The sequence below is a fragment of the Lynx rufus genome, unplaced genomic scaffold (genome assembly GCF_022079265.1).
Source record: "Lynx rufus isolate CCGP_SWC_20201006 ecotype Redwood Valley unplaced genomic scaffold, mLynRuf1.p SCAF_20, whole genome shotgun sequence".
NCBI classification, from domain to species: Eukaryota; Metazoa; Chordata; class Mammalia; order Carnivora; family Felidae; genus Lynx; species Lynx rufus.
In genome coordinates this window covers 2470327-2494281 of record NW_025814835.1, presented here as the reverse complement: position 1 = coordinate 2494281, position 23955 = coordinate 2470327, and the positions used below count along the sequence as shown (strand labels likewise).

Below are 23955 nucleotides of genomic sequence, written 5' to 3'. Positions count from 1 at the left end.
CCTAATGGCTGATATGAAAGAAACCACGCGAGGGTTCAATTACCCTGCAAATCTGTATCCTGTCCCTGGGATCTAACATTGATACATAACTGTTCTTACGGCAACCAAAGGCAGCAATTCCAGAGGTTTCGCTTTGGTGAGGAAAATAGAATTAGCTTCTGTTTGGCAGAGGGCATGTTTCACAGGCTACTAAAAGAAATGCAAACAAGCCTGGATCATACGGGATCGTCGGTGATTTTATCTCCACGGTAGCCGAAGATACGACTGGGTTTGCACAAAGAAAAGCGGTCTATTCTGTGACAGATTTGAAGAAACGTTAAATGTCCCTAAGATCCTGTGTCCTCAGATGTGGTCTCACTAATTAGCCCCGGGAGCCAGCGGCGTGACAGAACCCCACGTGTCCTGCCACCCCCCTGCCCACGCCGGAGTCCTGTCCACCCCGGGAAGGACCTCACTGACCAGGCAGGGCCCAGGACACATCCCGATCCTGTGAGCTTGCCCACATCTCCGTGTACGTAACTTCCCAGTGGCTTGGCCAGCGCGGGACCAGGGCCCCGGGCGGGTTAGGAAAATCGTCCCGTGTGGGTGTGCGTGTGGGTGTCCCGGCCGATCCCAAGCAGTGACCAGAAGCTGGTTTCTCTCTTCTCAGCCCCTGACTCCCAGTTCCCTCCCTTGTAAGTGTCTCCCCCTCCGTCCCTCTGTCTCTCTGTCCCACGGGGCAGCCGAGGGCCCCCAGCTTCATGCTTTGCCCTGCCAGTCGAGGGCTGTGGTCGGTTGGGACATTTTAAGTCTTGGGACCACCCTTGGCCTGTTGGCCGCAGGTGGGATTTCGTGATTTGTCTGGACTTCAGCCCCAGAGCCGAGGCATGGGGCCAGCTGCCCCGAGTGCACGTGCTACCAGAGGCGGTATCTCGGATGGAGGGGACGTGAGACTCTGAACGGTGGCATCCTCAGCTAAGAGGGGGCGGGACGCCGCTTGGGGCTTCCGCACATACATTCACTTTCCAGAATGGCAGGAGACACCTTCACCGAGCCCTGCATGAGAAGAAAGCAAACCTCACACAGACTCACTGCCGCCCTTGGCTCGGGCCTTCGGGTGAGGTGAAGCCCTCTCACCTCACCTGGGGGTAGCTCCTGAGGGTCTGGGGACCCTTGGCTGCCCCCCCCCACCATGGTAGAGGGAAACAAGGGCTCGTTGTAAAAGAGGAGGGAGGAAACCCCACAGCCTGGCCCTTTGGGGTGGACAGAAAAGCCCGGGCTCCTGGGAGAATATCCCGCAGGCCCGGGCCCATGGGGCCACCCCAGGGCCTGGCGCTGAGGTGCCTTCCAGCCAGCGCAGTGTGAGGACACTTGCCGCCTGGAGGGATCCGAGGGGTGAGGAGACCTCACCGTCAGCATCAGTCTCCCTGGCAACACAGTGTTTTTGACAAGTCAGGCTTCTGTCCTATTAGTTTCCTGTCGGTTGCTTAGTAACCGCCCAGGGCTCGTTCTCAGTCACTGTGTGTGAGCCAGCATTCGGGGACTCGATCCTGGAACACGGTGTCCCTCTGCTTCGCTCTGCACCGAAGTGCTTTGCCCTGCGCCGGTGGAAGGCGGTGGGAGGGGCACGTCCTGTCCACCCCGCGACGGCAGATGGCGGAGAGCCAGTAGCCTGGGGTCTGCTTGAAGTTCAGGCTCACCGTCTGTCCCCATCTTCCCTTTTTGCCAAGTCCCTGCTGTCCCTGGGCTCGGCCCTGTGGAGAGACACCCCTGCAAGGCTCCTGGCCCCCAGGCTGCCCCATAGACTGGATGGCATGCTAGAGGGAGACAGGTGTCCTGAACACCAAGCCAGCGTTTGGGTCCGCTCTGTCCACAGATGGTGGCCAGCTGCAGGTAAGCTTATCTGCTTCCTGAGGTGCTCAGTGCTCCCCCCGCCCCAATGGGACTTGTCCTAACATCCTGCCGTCCTGCAGCCACACGCCTCCAGGTGTCATTGGCCAGCAGACATCGTGTAGCTGTGTGTTCACCCTCAAATGTCAAGGACGGCCAGTCACTGCCCGTCTCCAGTGCAGCCCGTTCTATATTCATTCCGTGTAAAGCTGCTGGTAACGACGTCACACTCCGGGACCAAATTACGTATTAGGTGCAAGTGGAAGAGAGCCAACGTGACCATGGCTTGAGCAATAAAAGGGCTCCACTGCATGCTGCCACAGGAAGGTCACAAAGAATGCTGCCTTCAGGTGCGGCTTGACGCAGCAGCTCAGGTGCTCCCTGGGCTTTGCGGCTTTGCCTCCTGATTTAGGCTCAGTCTCCGAGTGAGAGCCCGGGGCTTCGTCGGTGGGGCCGGCTGACTTTGCGTGGTCCCCGGTGGTCAGCAGGGAGGGCGTCACTCCGGAGGAAGTGTAGTGGCGGCTCACGTTCACATGTGACACGCACGTAACAATGACTTTTGTCACTGGGACCGCAGGGACACAGGAGGCGGAAGTCTGGCTCCAGCCTCTGCCCTGCAACACGCTGTGTGATCTCGGGCAAGCTGGTTGGCCCCTGCGCGACTCGGTTTCCCCACTTGTAAGTGGCGGCAGTAAGGGGTCCCGCCCTTATCCGTCCACTGTCCCACGGATCCCGTGAGGTGCTGGGCGTAAGATGCTCGCCTGGGGCCGGGACCATACAGACTAAGGAAGCGTCTGCCCGCGTCGGTGCATTTCCCACCCGTAACGGAAAAGAGAAACGGTTTGTCCAAAGCGCCTGGGGTAACCACAGCCAGGCCGACAGAGGAGACCCGAGTGGAGGCCGTGAGAGGACAGTTCTGATAGCGTAAGACATGAGTCAGGAGAAACGCTTGCCATAGCCGGGAGCGTGGGGCGCGGGGGGGGGCGGGTGTTTAAGTCGCTTACGCCCTTAAGCAGGTCGACCGTGCTTCTCGGACCGTCGCCTGCTGTCTGTCGGTCGATGCAGCGCTGATGACGTGACATCGCAGGGTGAAGTGAGAGAGCGGCATCCGCCGTCTTCGGGGCCTGGGCACCTGCTCCCCTTGCAGCCTCGCGCTGCGCGAACCCCTCCCTGAGCGAGCCTGCGTCCCCCGCGCACCTCGGGGCGTCAGGAGTAGCTGCCGTGGTGCCCCAGGGAGACCCCGCAGCACTTCTCCCGCACCCACACACACCTGCTCCGAGGCCGAAGGATGTCAAACCCCAATCGCACCAGGCCGCTCACGGGCGAAAAGGAACTCACATTTGTAACATTTAGTGGGGAATTTAGGGGGCTCGATCCTGCCTTTCCAAATATTTTCTGGTCCCGTTCTCTCTCTCCCCCATCCACTGCCCTTCTCTCCATATCTTTATATATACTTAGATGTCTGCAAATAACACCTTACAAGCGGTGGGGTGTGCCTTGGGATGGGAATCGGAGGCCGGACCTTGGGCGGTGGCAATGCCACTGTGGGCCGCTCAGAATCGGCGACAGGTGGTGTCTCAGCTGAGCGGAAAGTGCACTCGAGGTCCTGAGGGGTTCGAAGATGCTTATCTTGCAGACCAGGAGAGGCGTTACAAGTGCTCACGCCTGTCAGTTCTTAGGTGTGGGGCCCAGTGCTGTCCCTGCCCTTCCGTGCCCTGACCCCGGGGGTCCAGTGTTGCCCCTGCCCGTCCCTGTCCTGACCCCTGGAGGCCGGAGGGAGGGGGCCCTTGGTGTGACAGTGATCGCTGAGCCAGGAGTGACTGGTAACACGATTACTCAAGCACTACCTGCTTGCAGTTGAAAGTTAGAAAATGCAGACACACTTTGTTTTTAAAATAAAAAGCTCCAGATTACACTCCTGAGAAATGATTACTTGGGCATGGCGTGCATTTTCACTTCCAGACATTTTCATTCTCTCTCTGTTTATAAAACTGTAATCGTGCCGTTATTTTGTGCTATTTTGTGTTATTGTTTTGTAATCTGCTTTTCCTACCGAGCAGAATGTCACAAGCTAGTTTTTCTGTGTCAGTACATAGATCCCGACCACCCCCCTCCTCACTGCTCACCGTGGGGTGTGGGGACGGGCTGGTGGTCTTGCTGCGGACTCAGTTCCTTGTGTGTGAGTCTGCCGCAAAGGCCCCCTGGCCTCTTACATCAACCCTCCTTTGTTCTGCGTGGCTGTCAAGGTATCACTAGGGTATACTGGAGCACAGCTGGTCACTAGAGTGACACCATGAAGCCGAACGGAATAAAGACATCTATCTACGCGCAGACTGGTCCTCGGCCATCCGTGGGGAAGGAAGAGCTCTCGGAACGTGAGGCGTCCTTACGCGGGAGTCCTCAAGTGGGTTTGAAGCAGCTAAGTGTCCGGGGAGGAGCTGGGGAAGGCTTCGGGGCCAGAGAACACGGCACGGTAGGACGCAGAGGGCACCGGCCCTGGGGGTCACGTCCCACTTATGACTCCCCCCGGGTTATCATATCCTGCCGATGACTCACGTGTTTTCTTTAAGGCACAATTTGCTCATCTGAAAGGTAAAGCTATAGGAGGTTGTGAGTATTAAGTGAGAAGACGTGTACGGACGCACCGTGGAAAATTCCAAGGACCAGTGGAACAGTGGCGTTCCTGTTACATAATAACAGAAACTCTCCACTGGTCGAAGTACCTAATCCACTCAACATCCCGGACGAAACACACGCTACCATGGGTAAATGCACTCCTGACGCTTTGGGCCATCATTATGGGATGGATATGGCTGGAACGATCAATTAATCCGAATTAGATACCGGTGACTTCACGGCACAGGCTTATGTTTATACTCTTAGTAAAACCTGACCCCTGCTTTGAGAAAAGCCACCCAAATTCCAGCGTTCCAGAGAACTTAAAAAAACCAGAAGATCCTTTTAAGTTTATTTATTTGAGAGAGAGAGTGCACACGTGAGCAGGGGAGGGGCACAGAGGGAGGGAGAGAACCCCAAGCAGTCTCCACACCCAGTGCAGAGCCCGATGCAAGGCTCGAACTCACACACCACAAGATCATGAGCTGAGCCGAAATCAAGAGTTGGATGCTTAACCAACTGAGCCACCCAGGTGCTCCGAAAGCCCTAGGAATCTTTTGAAAGAAAGGTCCCCTAGCCCCGCGTCAGGCTCTGGGCTGATGGCTCAGAGCCTGGAGCCTGTTTCCGATTCTGTGTCTCCCTCTCTCTGCCCCTCCCCCGTTCATGCTCTGTCTCTCTCTGTCCCAAAAATAAATAAACGTTGAAAAAAAAAATAAAAAAATAAAAAAAGGGGCGCCTGGGTGGCGCAGTCGGTTAAGCGTCCGACTTCAGCCAGGTCACGATCTCACGGTCCGTGAGTTCGAGCCCTGCGTCAGGCTCTGGGCTGATGGCTCAGAGCCTGGAGCCTGTTTCCGATTCTGTGTCTCCCTCTCTCTGCCCCTCCCCCGTTCATGCTCCGTCTCTCTCTGTCCCAAAAATAAATAAACGTTGAAAAAAAAAATAAAAAAAAAAAAAGAAAGGTCCCCTCATTCATTTTCAGTGAATTACTTATAATTGCATGTATAATTCAAACTTGCCTTTTTAAAATCACGGATACCACGGACTGAGACCCAGGACTCACAGCATCTTGTAACGTGTCACGTGGCCACACTGCACGATGTGGTGCAGGTGGCGTGAGGAGATACGGCTGAGGAGAAGCCACGGGTCACAGGTGTCAGTTTACGTTAATGTGACAATGTCTTCCGGGACATCAGACTTGATCCCCTTGGAGATAGCCCGCGATTTCCACTTTTCATTTACAGGGTTCCTAAATGAACCCTTACGGAGAAACAGGCAGGCAGGTCTCTTCCCAGGAGTTAATGAGGATCTTTCATGCACGCATGTGAATTTCACTGCAGTGAAATGAGACAAATATGTAATAATCAAGTTGGCAGAAAAGCGCAGTTAAAGCTAAGTAATAGGTGCGTGCTCTCGTTAGACCTCGGGAGCGGCAGGGAAGCATCTCAAGATTAGCCTGGTGTCGTGGTTCCGTGTGTGCACATGTAAGTTCCAGTTGCGTGGTTCTGACCGATCCAGTCACAGGGAATCAGATCTTAAAGTGAATCCTGGAAATGATAAAGCCCTTTGGAAGGTTTTCTGCCTCTTCTGACCTCTTGAGTCACTCTGCCGATGTGTTCAGGGCACCAGGTATGGCTTGAAAAAACTGATCTAATGCCATGAAGAATCTGTTCTTTAAGACAGTATATCTAAATGTATTCACAGGGCTTCTACATTTGCAAAAACTGTCGCATGTGGGTCATCAATGAATTACTATTGCGGTAGGGGAAGGTGGCTTCCCTCCGGGGCTCTCCAGAGAGACAGAACCAATATGGGCCGTGGATGTCTACGTATGGGTCGATCCAGCTGCCACCCACGACGAGGTTGGTGCCCGGGGAGTGGATCACAGACCCCGGAGACGGTGAGCTCGTCGTCTGCAGGCAGGCTGGGGACTCAGGCAGAAGCCAATACTGCAGTCTGGGGCAGAATTCCTTCTTCAATAAACCTCCGTGTTTGCTCCCAAGCCTTTCGACTGATTGGATGAGTCCCATCCATATTCTCAAGGGTCATCTTTTTACTGTCACCCGATTGAAGATACTAATCATGTCTACGATATATCTGCATGGCAACATCTGGGTTAGTATGTGACCGGACAGCTGGGCACCACAGCCCAGGCAAGTGGACACAGCGAACGTGCCCATCACGGGGGCATTGGCGGCGTTTCTTGAGAGAACTCGCAAATTTGTACGGACTCTCTCGGCTAACGTGGATGTCCTAGTGTCAGTGGCTGAATTTATACCTGGGCCCCCTTTTCCTCACAACGTCTAGAGTCATCGTGAATTTACTGTTTAACGTCTATGGCCGCGGGATAAACAGACAAATGTTAAGATGTATTTTCCGTTTGTGTCCAACTCCTCATGAACTTTAAGGAAATAATTGCCTTCGGGATAGACATCTGGATGCTTTGAAAAACTAGCATTTGGCGGAGCTGAAAGACAGAGTGCTTGAAGCGGCCTCGAAGCCGCGTGGGCCCAGCTCGCTGGAGCTCGATGTGTTTCTTGTGCTAATGTGCGCCTCTGAACTTCTTTAAGATGCCGAATTATTCTCTTCTTGGATGGGGGCAATCAGTTCTCTGCCGACTATCATGAAAAATGTAGATAAAAGCAAAATTTCAAATGCTGTTCTACAAAACTTATTTAATCATCTCTGGCTTATTGTGGAAATTTATGCGCGCTGTGTGTTGACGGATAGCTGCGCGGTCCTGTCTTGGCAGGTGCGATAATAGCCAGTTGAGTGAAAAACGCGGCTTACTCGTCTGTGCGGTAAATGCTTGCCCGGCGAGCAGAGTGCAGCCAAGGGCAGGCTTACGTGAGGGCAGGAGACAGTTGGAACTGCAGGCATTTGAAAGGTCGTCCCCTGCCTTCCCCCCAAACACAATTTTCTGCTGCTGCTGACGGCAAGTCTGGCATGATAATGTTATAACTTGATTTTAAGGCTTTGATTCATGATAGGACGCAAATGCTACCAGAGCGGCAAATGAAATGGAAGCTGTTAGCTACTTTCGTTTCGCAAGGACCGGTTTGGGGTCTTCCCTGGTCTGGTTCCTGGAGCGGGGAGGAGAGAGCTCCGGGGGGCTGGGGGGCAGACCCTCGGTGGAGGCGGGCTGGCTGTGCGCGCTGGGGTGCCGCGAGCTCTCCCTCCTCCCGGTTTTACCCGGAACAGACCTGACTGCAAGTGCTCGTACAGACGTGAAAAACAAGGGTTAGTATTTCAGCACAACTTACACGACATTAAGTGCTAGTGACGGAAGGAGTAACTACAGGGTGTAGAAAGTTCTGGACGTGAGGGAGAGTGTGGAAGGGAGGAGGTGGTGTCATGAAATAAGGCTGGATGGGTAAGAGAGGGGAGGTCACTGACGTCAAGAGCTCTGAGATTTACACTGGGGATAACCGGGGGCCATTAAAAATTCATAAGCGGGACAATAGGAGACCATGTTGGCAGGGAAATGTGACACCTTCTACACATTTCCACAAACTCTTTAAAATTTTTTTTCAATGTTTAGTTATTTTTGAGAGGGAGAGAGAGAGAACCAGCAGGGGAGGAGCAGAGAGAGAGGGAGACACAGAATCCGAAGCAGGCACCAGGCTCCGAGCTGTCAGCACAGAGCCCGACGTGGGGCTCGAACCCACGAACTGTGAGATCATGACCTGAGCCGAAGCAGGTCGCTTAACCGACTGAGCCACCCAGGCGCCCCTCTCTTCGTTGTCATTTTCAAGAGTAGGTCTAAGAGAGTTTTCCGTCTGCATCGCATGTTATGAACATTTCATAAATATTTGTTAAATGATACAATACATTTCAGTTAAACTTTGGTAATTTTATATTTGAATTTTTTTTAATGTTTATTTATGTTTGAGAGAGAGAGACAGAGCATGAGCAGGGGAGGGGCAGAGAGAGGGAGACACAGAATCCGAAGCAGTCTCCAGGCTCCGAGCTGTCAGCGCAGAGCCTGATGCGGGGCTTACACCCATGAACCCTGAGATCGTGACCTGAGCCGAACTCTGGTGCTTAACCAACTGAGCCACACAGGTGACCCAGTAATTTTGTATTTGGAAAACGGTTGGTAAGAATGTGTTGCCTAGCAGTACCGAATTTGGAATATACACACAAAATCACGAAAAGTCGGAATTGTACACACAAAAGTAGCACGTCATAAAATATTTCAGAATCTTCAGGTATAATTCAAAAAGCTTGAGGTCCTGTTTAGTGGGTAATTTTTAAACTCTTTTTGGGTGTAATTCCATCATTATGAGAAATCAATAAAAAGATTATTACCACGGTCATTTATTTTATCGATGCTCAGAAGCCAAATAAACAATGAAGTAAGACTTTCTGCTTGTCAAAGCTTCATGCACCTGTACGCAGGGAACTAAAGCAACATGTGTAATTTTAAAAATCAATGTAAAAATTATAGTAACCAAGGGAGATTCTTCAAGTAATCAGAACACTGTGAAATTGCTCAAAGCATGTTAATAACTCATCATTTGGAAAGCCCAGCTGAAATGTGGCCTGTGGCATAAAATAGAGGGTCCCAGAGGACAGCACGGAAGCGGGGGGCCCGGGGCAGGACAAGCTCCGTGTTGTGGGCTCCCAGATCCTGCGGCACCTCTAGGAGCTGGTCCGGGGTGGGGGCGGGGCAGCCTTGAGAGAGCAGCATGGTACTGAGGGCACCTGGATGGGACTGAGCCCCGTTAAGACTTCTCTCCAGACTTTGAGTCGGAGACCTCCTCGCCTTGGGGTCCAGGACAACCCTCCCCCCCCCCCCAGGTAGGTTCCCTGGCCCTTACAGCTGCCGCCCGCCCATCTGGGGTGCCCCACCCAGTTCTTCAGTCTCTCCCGCCCTCAGAGTCCAGGGCAGTTTGCGACCGGACAGCGTGTACCTTACGTCGATGGTGCTGGCTTCTCACCGGCCCCACGGAGTGTCATCAAGCTTCCTCTCGTGCGGATCTGGGAGGACAGAGCCAGCCCCCAGTGGAGAGACTACCGTGTGCGATCAACTTCTTTCCAGGGCATTAGTTCATTTTATGTGATTTCTCTGCTCAGGGCCTTTCCCTACTTTCTTTTCCTATGCATATTTGGCCTTTTTATCGGCCTTTTTCTTAATGCTTTGTAAAAATTCTGTATTAGGGAAATCAGCCTCATGGGATGGGAGTTGGAAAAAAGCGGTTCTTTTCACCTTTTTACTTTGTGCGGGGATTTTGCCCTTTTTGAAGGTGTTCATTCGTTGTGAGACGTAATCTTGTGACGATTCTTGGGAGTGGCAGATCTTTGTCTCTTGAGGGACAAGGAAGACTGATGAGGTGTTGCTGCTGTTTTGAGGTAACAAGGAGACAACTTTGTCTTTAGCCGTCTTTGAAGGTGGTTCTGAAGAAGAGGCTTCAGGACGTTTTGAGCAGTGAGCGAAGCGTGCAACTGCCCAGGGTCTGTGTGTGCAGCTTCCCACTGGACGACCGTGAAAGATGACACCTTTCACAGGTGTATGAACCCCATCGTATTTGTCGAAAACAACTCTCGTGGTGTTAGAGTCGCCCGAACTATGAGCAGGAGTTTGCAGGGCAGAGGACGTGCGGTAGGGGGGTGGTGGAGCTTCCCAGGTGGATGGAGTGGGCGCTGGGACAGCCGGGGGGGTGGCAGGAAGAGGGCGGGTCCCATCATGCAAGGCCCCGTGCGCCATCCTGAGAGGGTAGCTCTGTCCCAGGGCGGTGGAACCTCTGGACCCCTCGACTCAGGAGCTACGGGACCTGTTTTTAATCTAATGTGTTTGTTAAATAGAAGACATTTTACTTTTTATTAGTTGAGTTCACTTTAGCAGTATCGCCTAACTTCTGGCATCTGCGAATGTGACCTCATTTGGAAAGAGGGTCTCTGCAGACGTTGTGTATGTGAGATGAAGTCAGGCTGATCGGGGTGGACACACCCCAGTGACCTGTGCTCTTGTAAGAGGGAACTTTGGACATAAAGTGCAGACAGAGGAGGCATGTGGCGGGGGAGGGGCAGAGGTCACAGCGACGCAGCCACAAGCCACAGGGCGCCGAGGAGGGCCAGCGGCCACAGAAAGCCACAAGTCCACCCAGGTCGTGGTACTTTGTGACGGCGGCCCCGGGAAGGTCACACAGGCATCGAGCACCAAACGCGGAGTGTGGTTAGTGCCAGTGGGAAGAAAACTACAACACAAAAACACTGGAGAGGGCGTCTCTTGCCACTGGTGAGACCCTAGCAGGGCAGGCGGTGTGAACTGGCCAAGCTTCCGCGTCCGCTCCGGGAGGGGTGAGGACTCGTGTTGGGCGTTTGTTCCCGGGAGAACACGCCCGCTGGGGGCCGGCTCAGAGCCCAGCCCGCAGGGGGACTTCTGCAGGTCGTTGCGTGCGTCCGAGGACAAGAGTGGTGGTGGCACTTTGTGTTTCTTTTCAGGAGACGTATTCAATGCGAGCCGATGTTGGCTTGGACGGCAGCCCACGTGGCCCCGGGATGCCACATCGGGTGAAAGAGCTTTTTGAAAGCCTAACCTTTGCTCAGATAAGTCACACTGAAGTTCAGTTTGATTCTGGGAACTTGACTCCTGGCCATCATATAAAGACATATGTTCCATTTTCAGGATTGGGAAGTAATGCTTTGATGGCTGACAGAGATTTAAAGTGATCACCACAAATATTGGCCCAACAGTTTACTCTGTTTTAATTATGAAGGATTTTTTTATGATGTTTTATTTTGAGAGAGAGCATGGGTGGGGGAGGGTCAGAGAGAGGGAGAGAGAGAATCACGAGCAGGTTCCACACTGACAGCGGGGCTCAGACCCACGAACCGTGAGATCATGACCTGAGCTGAAATCAAGAGTCGCACGCTCCACCACCTGAGCCACCCAGGCACCCCTTGATCATGAAGGGTTTTGAACATACCGAAAAGGAGCAAGTACTATAGACCCACAGGCGCCCCATGAGGATGACAGACGTGAGCAGCATGGGGGATTTGCTTCAGGTGTCTCCGTTCTTGCTGGAACCTGTGACGACACAGGTGAAGCTGAAGCTCCTTCCTCTCTTTTCTATCCCTGCCTCTCTCAGGTTCATGGGCGTCATTCTCGTGCCCGCTTTGGTGCCTTCCTGACACGGGGAGGCAAAGCTCACATGGTTTTCATTTCTCAGATATTTTGTGCGTTTAAAACACATAAGTGACTAAAGAAATTGTGGTTTATATACACAATGGAATATTACTTGGCAATGAGAAAGAATGAAATCTGGCTTTTGTAGCAACACGGATGGAACTGGAGAGTGTGATGCTAAGTGGAATAAGTCATACAGAGAAAGACAGATACCCTATGTTTTCACTCTTATGTGGATCCTGAGAAACTTAACAGAAGACCATGGAGGAGGGGAAGGGGAAAAAAAAAAGTTAGAGAGGGAGACAGGCAAAGCATAAGAGACTCTTAAGAACTGAGAACAAACTGAGGGTTGATGGGGGGTGGCAGGGAGGGGAGGTGGGTGATGGGCATTGAGGAGGGCACCTGTTGGGATGAGCACTGGGTGTTGTATGGAAACCAATTTGACAATGAATTTCAAAAAATAAAAATTAAAATAAAAAATAAAAAAAATAAAACACATAAGTGGTATTAGACCACATTGCATCTTTACACAGCTTGCTTTTTTGTTTCACATTTTGGTTTTCAGATTTATCTGCAACATACCTGTTGCTCTAGTTCACTCATTTCAACAGCCGCTGTCGATGCTCTTGTGTAAATGAATCCTAGGCTTTCGTCTCCCTTCTGAGGGCTGTTAGGTTGTGTCTACATTTTTATATTAAAGAGTTTCCTGCGGTAAACATTCTCATATATGTCTGTGCTCATTGGGTGTTTTTACACTTAATCAACCTTCTTTGTTTTTAGTGTTTATTTATTTTTGAGAGAGAGAGTACAAGCAGGGGAGGGGCAGAGAGAGAGGACGACACAGAATCCAAAGCAGGTTCCAGGCTCTGAACCGTCAGCACAGAGCCTGATGCGGGGCTCGAACCCACAAACTGTGAGATCGTGACATGAGCCGGTCAGATACTTAACCTACTGAGCCACCCGTGGACCCCTACACTTAATCAACCTTCTTGATTGGACACTTAGCTTCTTCCTTTTTGGTCTTTTTATTTTTTTATTTTATTTTATTTTTTTTTGGTAATATATGCAATGAAGTCGATAGGTGTCTGTCCATCCTACCCTTATCTCATAAAAGATTTCATGTTTGTTCATTTCAACTATTTAAAAATTCCCTTTGTGGTTTGTTCTCTGACCCTTATTCATGTGCGTGGGAAAATGCGTGCTTCCGTGCGTGATTCATTTCCAGATGGGTGTGGGGTGGGTGGTAGCCACCTTTTTGTTAGTCATTTGTAACGTGACTGCCTTGTGGACGTGCTTGCTTTGATTCCAGTTCTCCGGTCTCTGCTGAGAGTTGCTGTGTGATCCGGCACGTGGGTGATTTTCATAACCGTTTCCGGCCTGCACTGCCTGACCGTTGGAAGCGTGTGTCCATTGCGTTAAAGCTTCTCAGGCATGCAGTTTCAATCTCCCGCAGACATACTCATTTTTAAAACCTCTCACTGAAAATACGTTTGAGACCCACAGAATGTTGTGAACCTCTCTGTAGACAGTTCTCTCGTATATCCGTCACTCCGCTCCAGCTAATGTCAGCGACGGACGCGGCCCGACTACACTCATGGAAACTAACGCTGCTAAGTGCTCTACAGACCTGGTGTGCGTTTCCCGCTTGTCCCTCTGATGTCCTATGTTCACACCAATCGCTGGCCCAGGATTCCGCGCTGAGTTAGCAGTCGTTCCTTCTGCCTGTCTAACCTAAGACAGGGTCAGCGTCTGTCTCTTCAGCCGTGAGCTTGAGGCTTTTGATGGGACTGGCCAGTTATTTTGTGGGACGGCCCCGTACGGGGTGGAACAGTGTTCTCCAAAGATCCGTATTCACCTAGAATCTCTGAATGTCACCTTCTTTGGAAGTAGGGTTTTTGCAGATGTAATGAGTTGAGTTAGAATGAGGTCATGATGGATGGGGGGGGCCCTACCAGCAGTGACCAGTGTCCTTACGAGGAGGAGACTTTGGTCACAGACACAGACGCCCAGAGAGCAGGAAACCACTTCTTTATCTCCGTTTGCTGATGAGCAAACCGAGGCACACAGAGCAAAGCAAAGCCTTGCACCCAAGGTCGCGTAGTGGGCCCTCGGCTTCAGAGCCTCTGCCTGCGCGCCCTGGGATATGCATTTAAAATACGTTTCATGGGGCGCCTGGGTGGCGCAGTCGGTTAAGCGTCCGACTTCAGCCAGGTCACGATCTCGCGGTCCGTGAGTTCGAGCCCCGCGTCGGGCTCTGGGCTGATGGCTCAGAGCCTGGAGCCTGTTTCCGATTCTGTGTCTCCCTCTCTCTCTGCCCCTCCCCCGTTCATGCTCTGTCTCTCTCTGTCCCAAAAATAAATAAACGTTGAAAAAAAATTAAAAAAATAAAATAAAATACGTTTCATTTCGGATGGCTAGTTAACCAGCCTTCTTCTGTTCAGGTTCTTCCTGGTGGATCTCTTTTGTTGGCTGCTATTTTTCTGCCATTATGTCTTAGTGTGTTTCCTCTGAGCACTTGTTACCAGGTTTCTTGGTTGTGGCTTCTTCTGCTCAAAGCCTGGAATTCATGAGGGCAACAAGAGACTGCAGGGAGCTCACCGCCATGCTGTCCACTGTCCGCGGCCAGTATGCCGCTTCTCCCCGTGGGTCAGAAGCTTTCTGGCTTTACTGAATGCGACTTCTGTCCGGGATTTATCGTTGTACTAGTCTGTGGGGGGAGGTAGAAGTCCTACTCCGTTTTCCTGGAAGAGGACGTAGACAGAATTGGCTTTTGAAATTCAAATACTCTTCAATCAAGACATATTTTAGGGGGCGCCTGAGTGGCTCAGTCAGTTAAGCGTCCCACTTCAGCTGAGGTCATGATCCCACAGTTTGTGGGTTCGAGCCCCGCCCGCATCGGGCTCTGTGCTGATGGCTCGGAGCCTGGAGCCTGCTTCCGATTCTGTGTCTCCCTCTCTCTCTGCCCCTCTCCTGCTCACACCCTGTCTCTCTGTCTCTCTCTCTCAAAAATGAATAAACATTAACAAAACTTTGAAAAAGACATATTTTAGGACTTTTGTCTGTTGTCCTAATTTCCCCATCTCCTTTCTAAATTTAGTAACACTTGAGGCTCAGCAAGACGCCTGGCACAGGAGAACCCAAGGCCTCTGGAAGTTCCTTCTCTAAGTTTCTCTCCTGGGAGCTCACGCACATCCATAGCTTCACTCCTGTGGCAGGAGCTCTGTGCCAACCCTCTTTCTGATTTCTGAAATCACTGAAGCTGTGATCCCCTGGGAAACCTGCCCCACATGGTATTATCTGCTCCCCGGGCTCTCGACGTGAGTTTGGAAATGAAGCTTGGAGTTTGGAAATGAAGACTGACAGGTGGTGCTTCCGCATATCTGTCCTGTGTTGGAGCGTTTGTTGGCAGCTGGGCTCACGGAAGTCGTCCAGGAGGATCTCGAATTTTTCGAGGAAGTGTTATTCGGACATCGAGACATCTGTCGATACTCTTTGATTCTGTATAAATGACGATCAGTGAAGACGCACAGACTAGCTGTTCTCACGTTTTCACATCCTACAGTGACTACGAGAATGGCTTCGGGAAGAAAGGTCAATTCGCGGGACACTGAGTGCCAGCTCAGAGCCAGCCACAGCCCCGAGGAGAGAGGCCACGTGGGGCCATGCTGTCCACCTCTCCTGACTCCCTTCCCCATCACCCAGACTAGCTGGCGACATTCATGGCATAATTATACGCATCCCCGTGCAAAGACTTTCGAAAGTTCATCTACGTCAGACCCTCCCAGGATCACCCCGTGAAGTCCACCCTTACAAGTCACTTAATGTTTGTCTGGTCCTCGGTTCCCCACTGTACGTGATACCTTTGAACTTGATTTTCTCTCTGCAAGGTCCTTTTCAGCTCCGAATTCCCATGACTTTTCAGTTCGGAGGAAGGCAGTGTCTAAATGCAAGGTTGTGATCACCACTTTCTTTTTTTGTTGTCTAATTACGGTTATGCGAGAAAAATGCTTCCTCTCCTCAGGCAGGGCTTTTAAAAATGCAAATGTAAATGTTCCACGTTATTTTTCTTTAATGCTGTGACTCCTTATAAAGTAAAAAACTAGCAGGATTATGAATACGTGATGGATTTTTGGATGCCTTTCCAGCATGTTCTTTACTGAGAAACAACAGACCGTAAGTCCCGTCCAAACACCACAGAAATTAATGCCTCGTGTGAATTGTTGACTGTTGCTTAGCATTTTGGCCGGAATTGGTGATTAAAAACTGAGGGGTATGAACAGAATGGACTTGAAAAATTGTGGAACTCATGACACTAAGTCCAATTTTTATTTACACGAGACTGGCCAAAACCTTGAAATTTACTTATAAATATTGGTTCCTGGTGAAAAACTTGTTAAATTCCTTTGCATCATAAATATTGGAAATATATAAGGACGGTGTAGCGTCTCCGATTCCAGACTTTGAAAGGCTAGGGGAAAAGCTGAGTTGTGCACGGTGATGACTGGGGAGTCCTCACCCTAGCTCTGCGTGAAGCTGGTTTTCCAGATAAAGCCTCCGCGGTTCTGCCCAGTGTGAGTCAGGCCTCCCCTTGGCAGTGGACACGTCTGAGCGCTGTGTACCCCCTGAATTGTTTTCTTCCCTCCACCTCACCCGTCCTCGGGCCCTGCTCTCCTAGGTACCAGAGATGGGCACGAACCCCCCAGCTCTGGCCTTCTGGGCGGTGACTGATGATGTATTCTGAGGTAAGCCCCCCTCTGCCTTGCTCCCTGATTCTCTCATCTCCCGAAACTCCACGGTGTCTCCCTCTTGCTTGAAACGTCCCTCATTAATGCACAATCTCTATTAGAATTGCCAGAAGAAAGTCATCTCCTTAACTGTCTTGGGATTTCCATTGTCTCCACCCGGGAAAGGAGGCCCTCTGGCCCTCTGTGCTCTGTCCTTGAGCAGTGATGGGTTTTACTCCTTGGAATTTTCACCCCATTACGGATGCCGAATTCTTTTGGCTTCATGATCTGTCCATTTGGCGAGCTCTGTGAATGGATTAGTGGTTTATGGAGAGATTGTCTCTGTTATATGGGGCCAGAGAATCTGGTCTGTTGCTCTCTTGTCTTCGTTTTTGTTTTTGTTTTTCTGTTCAAATTAGTTAAGTGTCATCGTGCCCACTGGGAAGTGGCAAGTTGTGTTTCTGTGTTTATGCTTGATCCATGGTTGAAATTTTAGAATGAGAGCTGTCAGCTTTCCCTCTGTGTGTGTAGACCGCAGTCAGAAAGGCCTTTGTTTTGGGGAACGTGGGTGGCTCAGTTGGTTAAGCATCTGACTTTGGCTCAGGTCATGATCTCACAGCTCATGAGTTCAAGTTGCACGTTGGGCTCTGTGCTGACAGCTCAGAGCCTGGAGCCTGCTTTGGATTCTGTGTCTTCCTCTCTCTCTGCTCCTCCCCTGCTCATGCTCTGTCTCTGTCTCTCAAAATTAAGTAAATGTTAAAAAAATTAAAAAAAAAGAAAGGTCTTTGTTTCTCATTGTGTAAATGTTGGTGTTTTCCTACCTCCAGATGGTATTACCAAATTAGATTATAAAGTCTCTGCCTGAAGGCCTATTCTGATTGGTTCATAGATAAATAAGTGATTATATACATTCAATTCTTAGAAATTTAAGAAACTTAACCTGTAATTCTTTCAAAGTGAAAAGTTGTTCGTAAAGAAATCAATTTGGAAATACTTCAAGAATTCTGGTTCACACAATTTTGACAAGTCTTTGGCAAACAAGATAGTTTACTATTGTTTTAATAAAAACAAACCCTATTCTTTGAGCTGTCACGGTGAAGTATAAACCAAGGGTGCATTTTGTCTCTTCTTGGGTATATTCATCCTAACCCTACGTGGGTGTACGGACCGAGCAGGCTCTAGGATTGCTTCTCCTGATGGCTAATGTGGTACAAAATGGAAAAGGGAAGTTAACTGATATTTAATCATTATTCTGACAAACTTGATTTCCAGAGTAATTATTCCAACTTGAAAGTAGTTCTCTAGACTTTTAGGTATTTTGAAAATCTTGGACTGATACTAAATTCAGTTGATTGACGTCTTCTTTAGATACATGCATCGTTTGCAAGTCAGATCGAATACTGAAATGTTATTAACCGTGATTTACATTTCTATACTCTTCTTTCTTATTTGCATTTGCTGCAGACAGATGCCAGCTCTCCTTAGGTTAAATTTGTATGGGTAAATGTCCTGCTGCATAGGACGCACACAGATCCGTGAATGTCCTCACCACCTGTGATGTCTGTCTGTCTGAGTCCCCACCTGCTTTACCTGTAAGAACATGGTAATAACACGGTGTTATTGGTCATGGTTTCAATTATCCTTTAAAGGGTTAGTTTTGTCACACGTTGCTTCTTTAACTTGAATTTAGCATTTTCTAAGCCAGTGGTTTTCCACTGGGGACTCATGTCATGAACCTATGTAGTCTTTTCAATATTCAGGGGTTTAGGACCTATTCCAGGATGGGAGAGTCTCTTTACCTGATATTCTTGATAAAGTCTTGGCGTGTTCATGATGCACTAAGTCAAGGATATTGTATGCTCTGTCTGAAGATACCTTTCTCTGTAAGAACTATGTTCATCCATTCTTACAAATTACAAACACTCCTTCTTTGAAAATAGCGTCAATGATTATGTTTGTGGATCTTTTTTTGTCTAAAACCCACTTGGATTGACTTTTTTCTCTTGGGTTGAAAGCCACAAAACAACTAAAGCCCTCGTCAGTTGTATTATTCTTGTAGTGAACTCATCAGATCGTTCACTTTGCAAAATTATTGGTAGTAAATGAACCATAGTTATTTTAAGTCTCTTGTCATCGAGAGCTGTTTGTTAATTTTACTCTGCTGATTTCCGGAAATTGCTTGCAATGAGATTCTGGCAAGAGCACTTCACCTTCTACAGAGGAGGGTGTCCGCAGAGCCTGTGGACCAGCATTAGGACAGGCATTCGCGGGCACAGGCTTCCTACGGCATCATTTAAACCATTGGAGCTCCACTGGTGGCTGAGTCAGGACTTTCAGATTCCAGCAAAGAACAGATGGGATCCCGAGACTCTTAACTCAGGATCAAGTAGAACGAGAATTAATTAATTACAATAGGACTGGCCAAGCTGATGAGGGATGACTGTGGGCTTTATTTGGAATATGCTTGATGCTTTCGTGGTTTGTTTTCTGAATGCGCAAGAAAGTTCTTTCTCCTTCCTCTAAGAGTTCTACAATTTATAACAATTTGGTAGACCTTGATTTGTAATCTGTGACAATCACTTAAATGACATCGTGTTCTCCCTGCTGGATGCATCTAGAATGCTGAAACTTTTGTGGAGTCTTCTTAATTTCATGGCAATATGGTTATCTTTACAGGTTCAGTAAGAGCCTGTCCTCATGAAAAGGGCGTGATTGGAAACACTGGTTATGCCACTGAGACTTTGACTGGAACGTCACATTTGGGAACCATGCTCACCGAATCACATGGGACCAGATGTTTCCAAGGAGCTAAGGTCCGCTTTATAGAGCTGATGCTTCAAAGTCCTCTTGGCAAAACTGGTCTGGTACTTTGCTCACCGGGCTCCAAGCCTCACAAGTGAGTAAGGATGGTCACTTCCTGGAAGACTCAGGAAACTTGAGATAGTTTGGAGACCTCAAGAAGAGAGGAGTTCATCTAAATCTACATGTTTTGCAAGTGAAATCTGATGCAAGTTCTCGGCTTAGCTTCCTTGCGTCAACAGTGTTTTTTTTTTTTAAATGTTTATTTTTGACAGAGAGAGAGAGAGAGAGACAGAGCATGAATGGGGGAGGAGCAGAGAGAGAGGGAGACACAGAATGCAAACAGGCTCCAGGCTCCGAGCTGTCAGCACAGAGCCCGATGCAGGGCTCGAACTCATGGACTGAGAGATCATGACCTGAGCCGAAGTCAGACGCTCAACCGACTGAGCCACCCAGGCACCCCAGCGTCAAGAATGTTTTGTAATCCAGTCTGAGGGTCCTTAAGAAAACCTCTAACAAAGCATCTTAAGAAGGCCTATATGGAAAATTACCATTCTTATAGCACCTAGGTAAAAATAAATGAAGCCAAGTCTAATGAGATCAGTTTTATTTTGTGAACAAGAATAATCTTTCTTTGAGATTACTTTTGATCAAAAGGCTGTAGAGATACATTTGGTATTTCAGTAGAAAATTTGCACCTTCTGTAGCACCCATCCTTCTGAGTTATCAGATCCTTGTTCATTGTCTTTGAACGATGTTATATTTTGTGTAAATTGTGGTTAACTGATGGATATGCGAACTCTTGTGTGGTAGAGATTTAGTGGGCTTTTCTGCTTGTGGAAAAGACGGATTTAATGCCTGGCTGCATTTGGACTGGCTCCCGTTGCCCAAATTGCCAACTCTTGCCAAATTTGAAACGTCCCCAGGTTCTTTCCCATTTTTTCTCATTTTCCCCTGATTTGAAGTTACTGAGGACTAAAACCCAACTGCGACTCCTGCCTGGGTCTCCAGGGTGCCCCCAGATGGCCCATTTTCCCAGGATATGAAGGAGACCTGGTAGCTGAAGTCGATGACCCGTGTCAACCTGAAAATTGCCATTTTGATGAGTCCAGAGGTTTTCACCCAGTTCAAACAAAAGTGGGTAAGGTGGTTTCCCTCCAACAGCCACCCTGACTTCATTTTAAATGGCTCCAGTCATGTCAAATTTTTACACCTGATTATGCATCATCACTGTTTTCGCTGACTGGAACTCTCTCTGAACAAGTCGCCATCTGGCTACTAAGGTGGTTTGGTGAGATGCCCTCATACAAGAAGTGACCAAGACCATGGACAATATGACCAAGAATATGGACAGTCTGCCATCAAGAAACTCAGGAAATGAATATTTTGTTTATTGTGAATAAATGGAGATTTTGCTTATTATGAGCTCAGTATCTGTGAATGAATGATAGAATGAGCAGTTTTCTGTGGGCGTGTGACACAAGCCAGTGGTGCCTTATATTCCATGGAACAATGGCTTCTTCTGGCTTGTTTTTGGATTATATACCTAGGACCTGGAACAGATCTGGCTCATAGTGGTTATTCAGTAAATCATGGTGGAATGAATTAATGTCAATACAACCAAAATAATCATTTTTGATAGTCTGTTTGCCAGGACTTTTTTATTTTTAAAATTTTTTTAGTGTTTGTTTATTTTTGACAGAGAGAGAGAGAGAGAGAGCAGGGGAGGGACAGAGGCAGAGGGAGACACAGAATCCAAAGCAGGCTCCAGGCTCCGAGCTGTCCACACAGAGCCCGACGCGGGGCTCGAACTCGCGAGCTATGAGATCATGACTGAGCCAAAGTCGGACGCTCAACCGACTGAGCCACCCAGGTGCCCCTGCCGGCACTTTTATTAGTCAGTGAAAGAAACCCAATTTGACCCAGGTAGATGAAGAGGAGATTTAATAAGATAATAAGATGTAATGAACCAACGCAAGGGTCGATCTCGTCACAGAACCCAGAACAAGAAGGACAAGGATGCCAGGAATTGGAGAGCTATTGGAATCTCTCCCCCTTTTCTGCCATCTTGGTCTCCCTCTACGTCAGCCCCCTGCTATCTGCCCTGGCCTCTGAGCTCCCTTGAGTTTTATTACGGAGACACAGTCAATGGAGAGAGAGGCTCTTCCTACTTCACAGGGAGTGGAGTCCTCTTTTCCAGGCCAGGCTGAGCACACAATCACCTGGTCTTAAGCCAGCCCAACCCCCATCCCCTCAACCAATCCTGGGAGCAAGTTCAAGTAGCGGCTCCTGCAGGGGTCCTATGGATAGAATGTCACTGGATAGTTTCAGGAAATCGGGAAGCTGGTCCCAGACCTGAGGGTGCTGGGCAGATGAAACAATGCATGGGAACCACGCAGATCTTCTCAAAGTCCCTAGTGGCGAACGGTAAGTAATTTCACAGGACAACTCACTTCTTTAGCTATGGGGGGATTACTCTTCTTGGTGGGCACAGGGAGAAAATCACGTTGCTTAGAATACAGTGTTCCATGGGATCCACTGAGGTTTTCCTTCCTCTGGGTGAGACACAGACACAGGTAGCATTTGGTTTGAAAGTCTTTCCAGCTGAAAAGAATCCTGTCTTGTTCTATATGACTCAGCATATAGGGACTCAACAAGCATTTGCTCAAACACCGGGAAGGAAATCCTACCTGGGTTTGCAGATACCCCGGTGACCTACCTTTAGAGCTTATAACTATAGTTAAAAAAAAAAAAAAAAAAAGCTTTGCAGACGTAGGATTTACTTGCAGTCAAATCTTGCTTTGAAGTGTTCGGGTCAATGATTTTTAGTATATTTACCATCACTGTGATCTAATTTTAGAACATTTCATCACACCAGGAAATACAAGCCTGCCCATGAGCAGACACTCCCTATTTGCCCTCCCCGCACCCTGCCCTGGGCAGCCATGGGTCCACTTTCTATCTTTGTGGACCTGCCTGTTGTGGCCCTCTCCTATAAGCGGAAGCATATCATCTGTGATCTTCTGTGGCTGCTTTCTTTCCTGCAGCCCAGTGCTTCTGATGTTCATTCATGCTGTGGCACGAACAGGGAGTTCATCCCTGTGCATTGGCCACATGGACTCTATTTTATGGACGGACCACCTTCGTTTACATCCATTAGTAGCCTCTGGGGTATTTAACTTAGGTGTAGATTTGAGTTAGCTACTTAATTTTATTTTTCCATAAAATGGCACCTACCTCAACATAAAGTCACCGCCTTCTCAGTGGAGAGACGTTTGACCTACTTTAGATTTACCTTAAAAATAATTATTTTACGTCTTTTTTTTCTTTAATGGTTCTCGCCTCTGAGCGCTAACAATAAATGCAGAGGGTAGAGGGAACACCTGATGGTTTTATTTGATCACTGTTCCCGTTTTTAAGTTTCGTTTTGCTACTTTATTATATACTTGTTTTCTGGCGATTCATCTCAAAGTCCTTTTCTTGAAAGAGGAGATATGTAAATAAGTAAAGATAAAGCATTTTAAAAAATGAGGAGTCCCCTCTTCTGTGCTTTGCCTTGGTTTAGAGAATATGAGTTGATTAAAAAAATTTTTTTTAGATATAGTTATAAGCTGTAAAGGTAGGTCGCCGGGGTATCTGCAAACCCAGATAGGATTTCCATCCCAGGGTTTGAGCAAATGCTTGTTGAGTCCCCCTATGCTGAGTCGTATAGAACAAGGTTGTTTGTGCCAATGTATGATGCTTCGTTATTTGTAAAAAAACGTTGGCATTTCTAAAGCAAACTAACACAGTCCTGTACTTTTCTAAGAATGTCATTTTTCTGTGAGCTAATTGCTTGAGTTGTGTGATGATTTTTCTCAGAACGTAGATTCTCCCTGTAAACGTCAAGAAGAAATATTTTTTAAAAAATACGCTGACTTACTTGTTCCCACAGAATTTCACACAGAGGTAGAGACGCAAAAGGGCATTTACGCATGAGCACTCCTCCAGTCTCTCATCCGTGTGTAACAACACAGGCTGTGATGTGTTTTCTTGGGCCATTCAAGGACCTTCACAAGCAACATCTTTAGATAGAAGACTTCTCTCAAAGATATGTAGCTGCGTTCAATATTTTTGCTTATACAAGCAGCTCAAGGTGTTTCTTGTTGTGTGCACGATGCTGTGATTGGAATTGATAGTAACTGTGATATTTAAAATTTAGCTCCCTCCTTCCAAATGGTGAAGTCAGCTTTTACAGGACTGTGAGCGTGAACACAAGTTTTAAATGCAAGAGTAATTTGGAGAAAACATACTAAAAGTGTCAACTTTTCATATGGCTAAGGGAAGGATAATAGGAGGTTATAATTTTATTGATCGTGATTTCATAGTTCAAATTTTCATCTTCATGGGACATTATTTAAAATTTTTTTTTTCAACGTTTATTTATTTTTGGGACAGCGAGAGACAGAGCACGAACGGGGGAGGGGCAGAGAGAGAGGGAGACACAGAATGGGAAACAGGCTCCAGGCTCCGAGCCATCAGCCCAGAGCCCGACGCGGGGCTCGAACTCACGCACCGCGAGATCGTGACCTGGCTGAAGTCGGACGCTCAACCGACTGCGCCCCCCAGGCGCCCCTTCATGGGACATTATAATTCTTCATGCATTTACCACCTCACCGTGTGTATCCTAGGCTGTCATAACTTCCACGACCCTGCTTGGAAGATTCAGACTTGTCTTTCCCAATTCTACCCACTTATAGATGCACGTTAGCGATGCACAGGCTCGATTTGGACCCTACTCCCCACCTGAGTGTCTTATCTCTGAAAGGGGGTTGCCTT

The 23955-nt window shown here is 48.6% G+C and overlaps 1 long non-coding RNA gene across 1 annotated transcript; it reads left to right on the top strand.

Moving 5' to 3' along the window:
• The first annotated feature begins 1253 nt into the window (after positions 1-1253).
• On the top strand, positions 1254-19339 carry LOC124517068 (uncharacterized). Its single transcript, XR_006963290.1, has 3 exons — positions 1254-1872; positions 14712-16356; positions 19015-19339. It is a non-coding gene; the product is annotated as an uncharacterized LOC124517068 (long non-coding RNA).
• The last annotated feature ends 4616 nt before the right edge of the window (positions 19340-23955 follow it).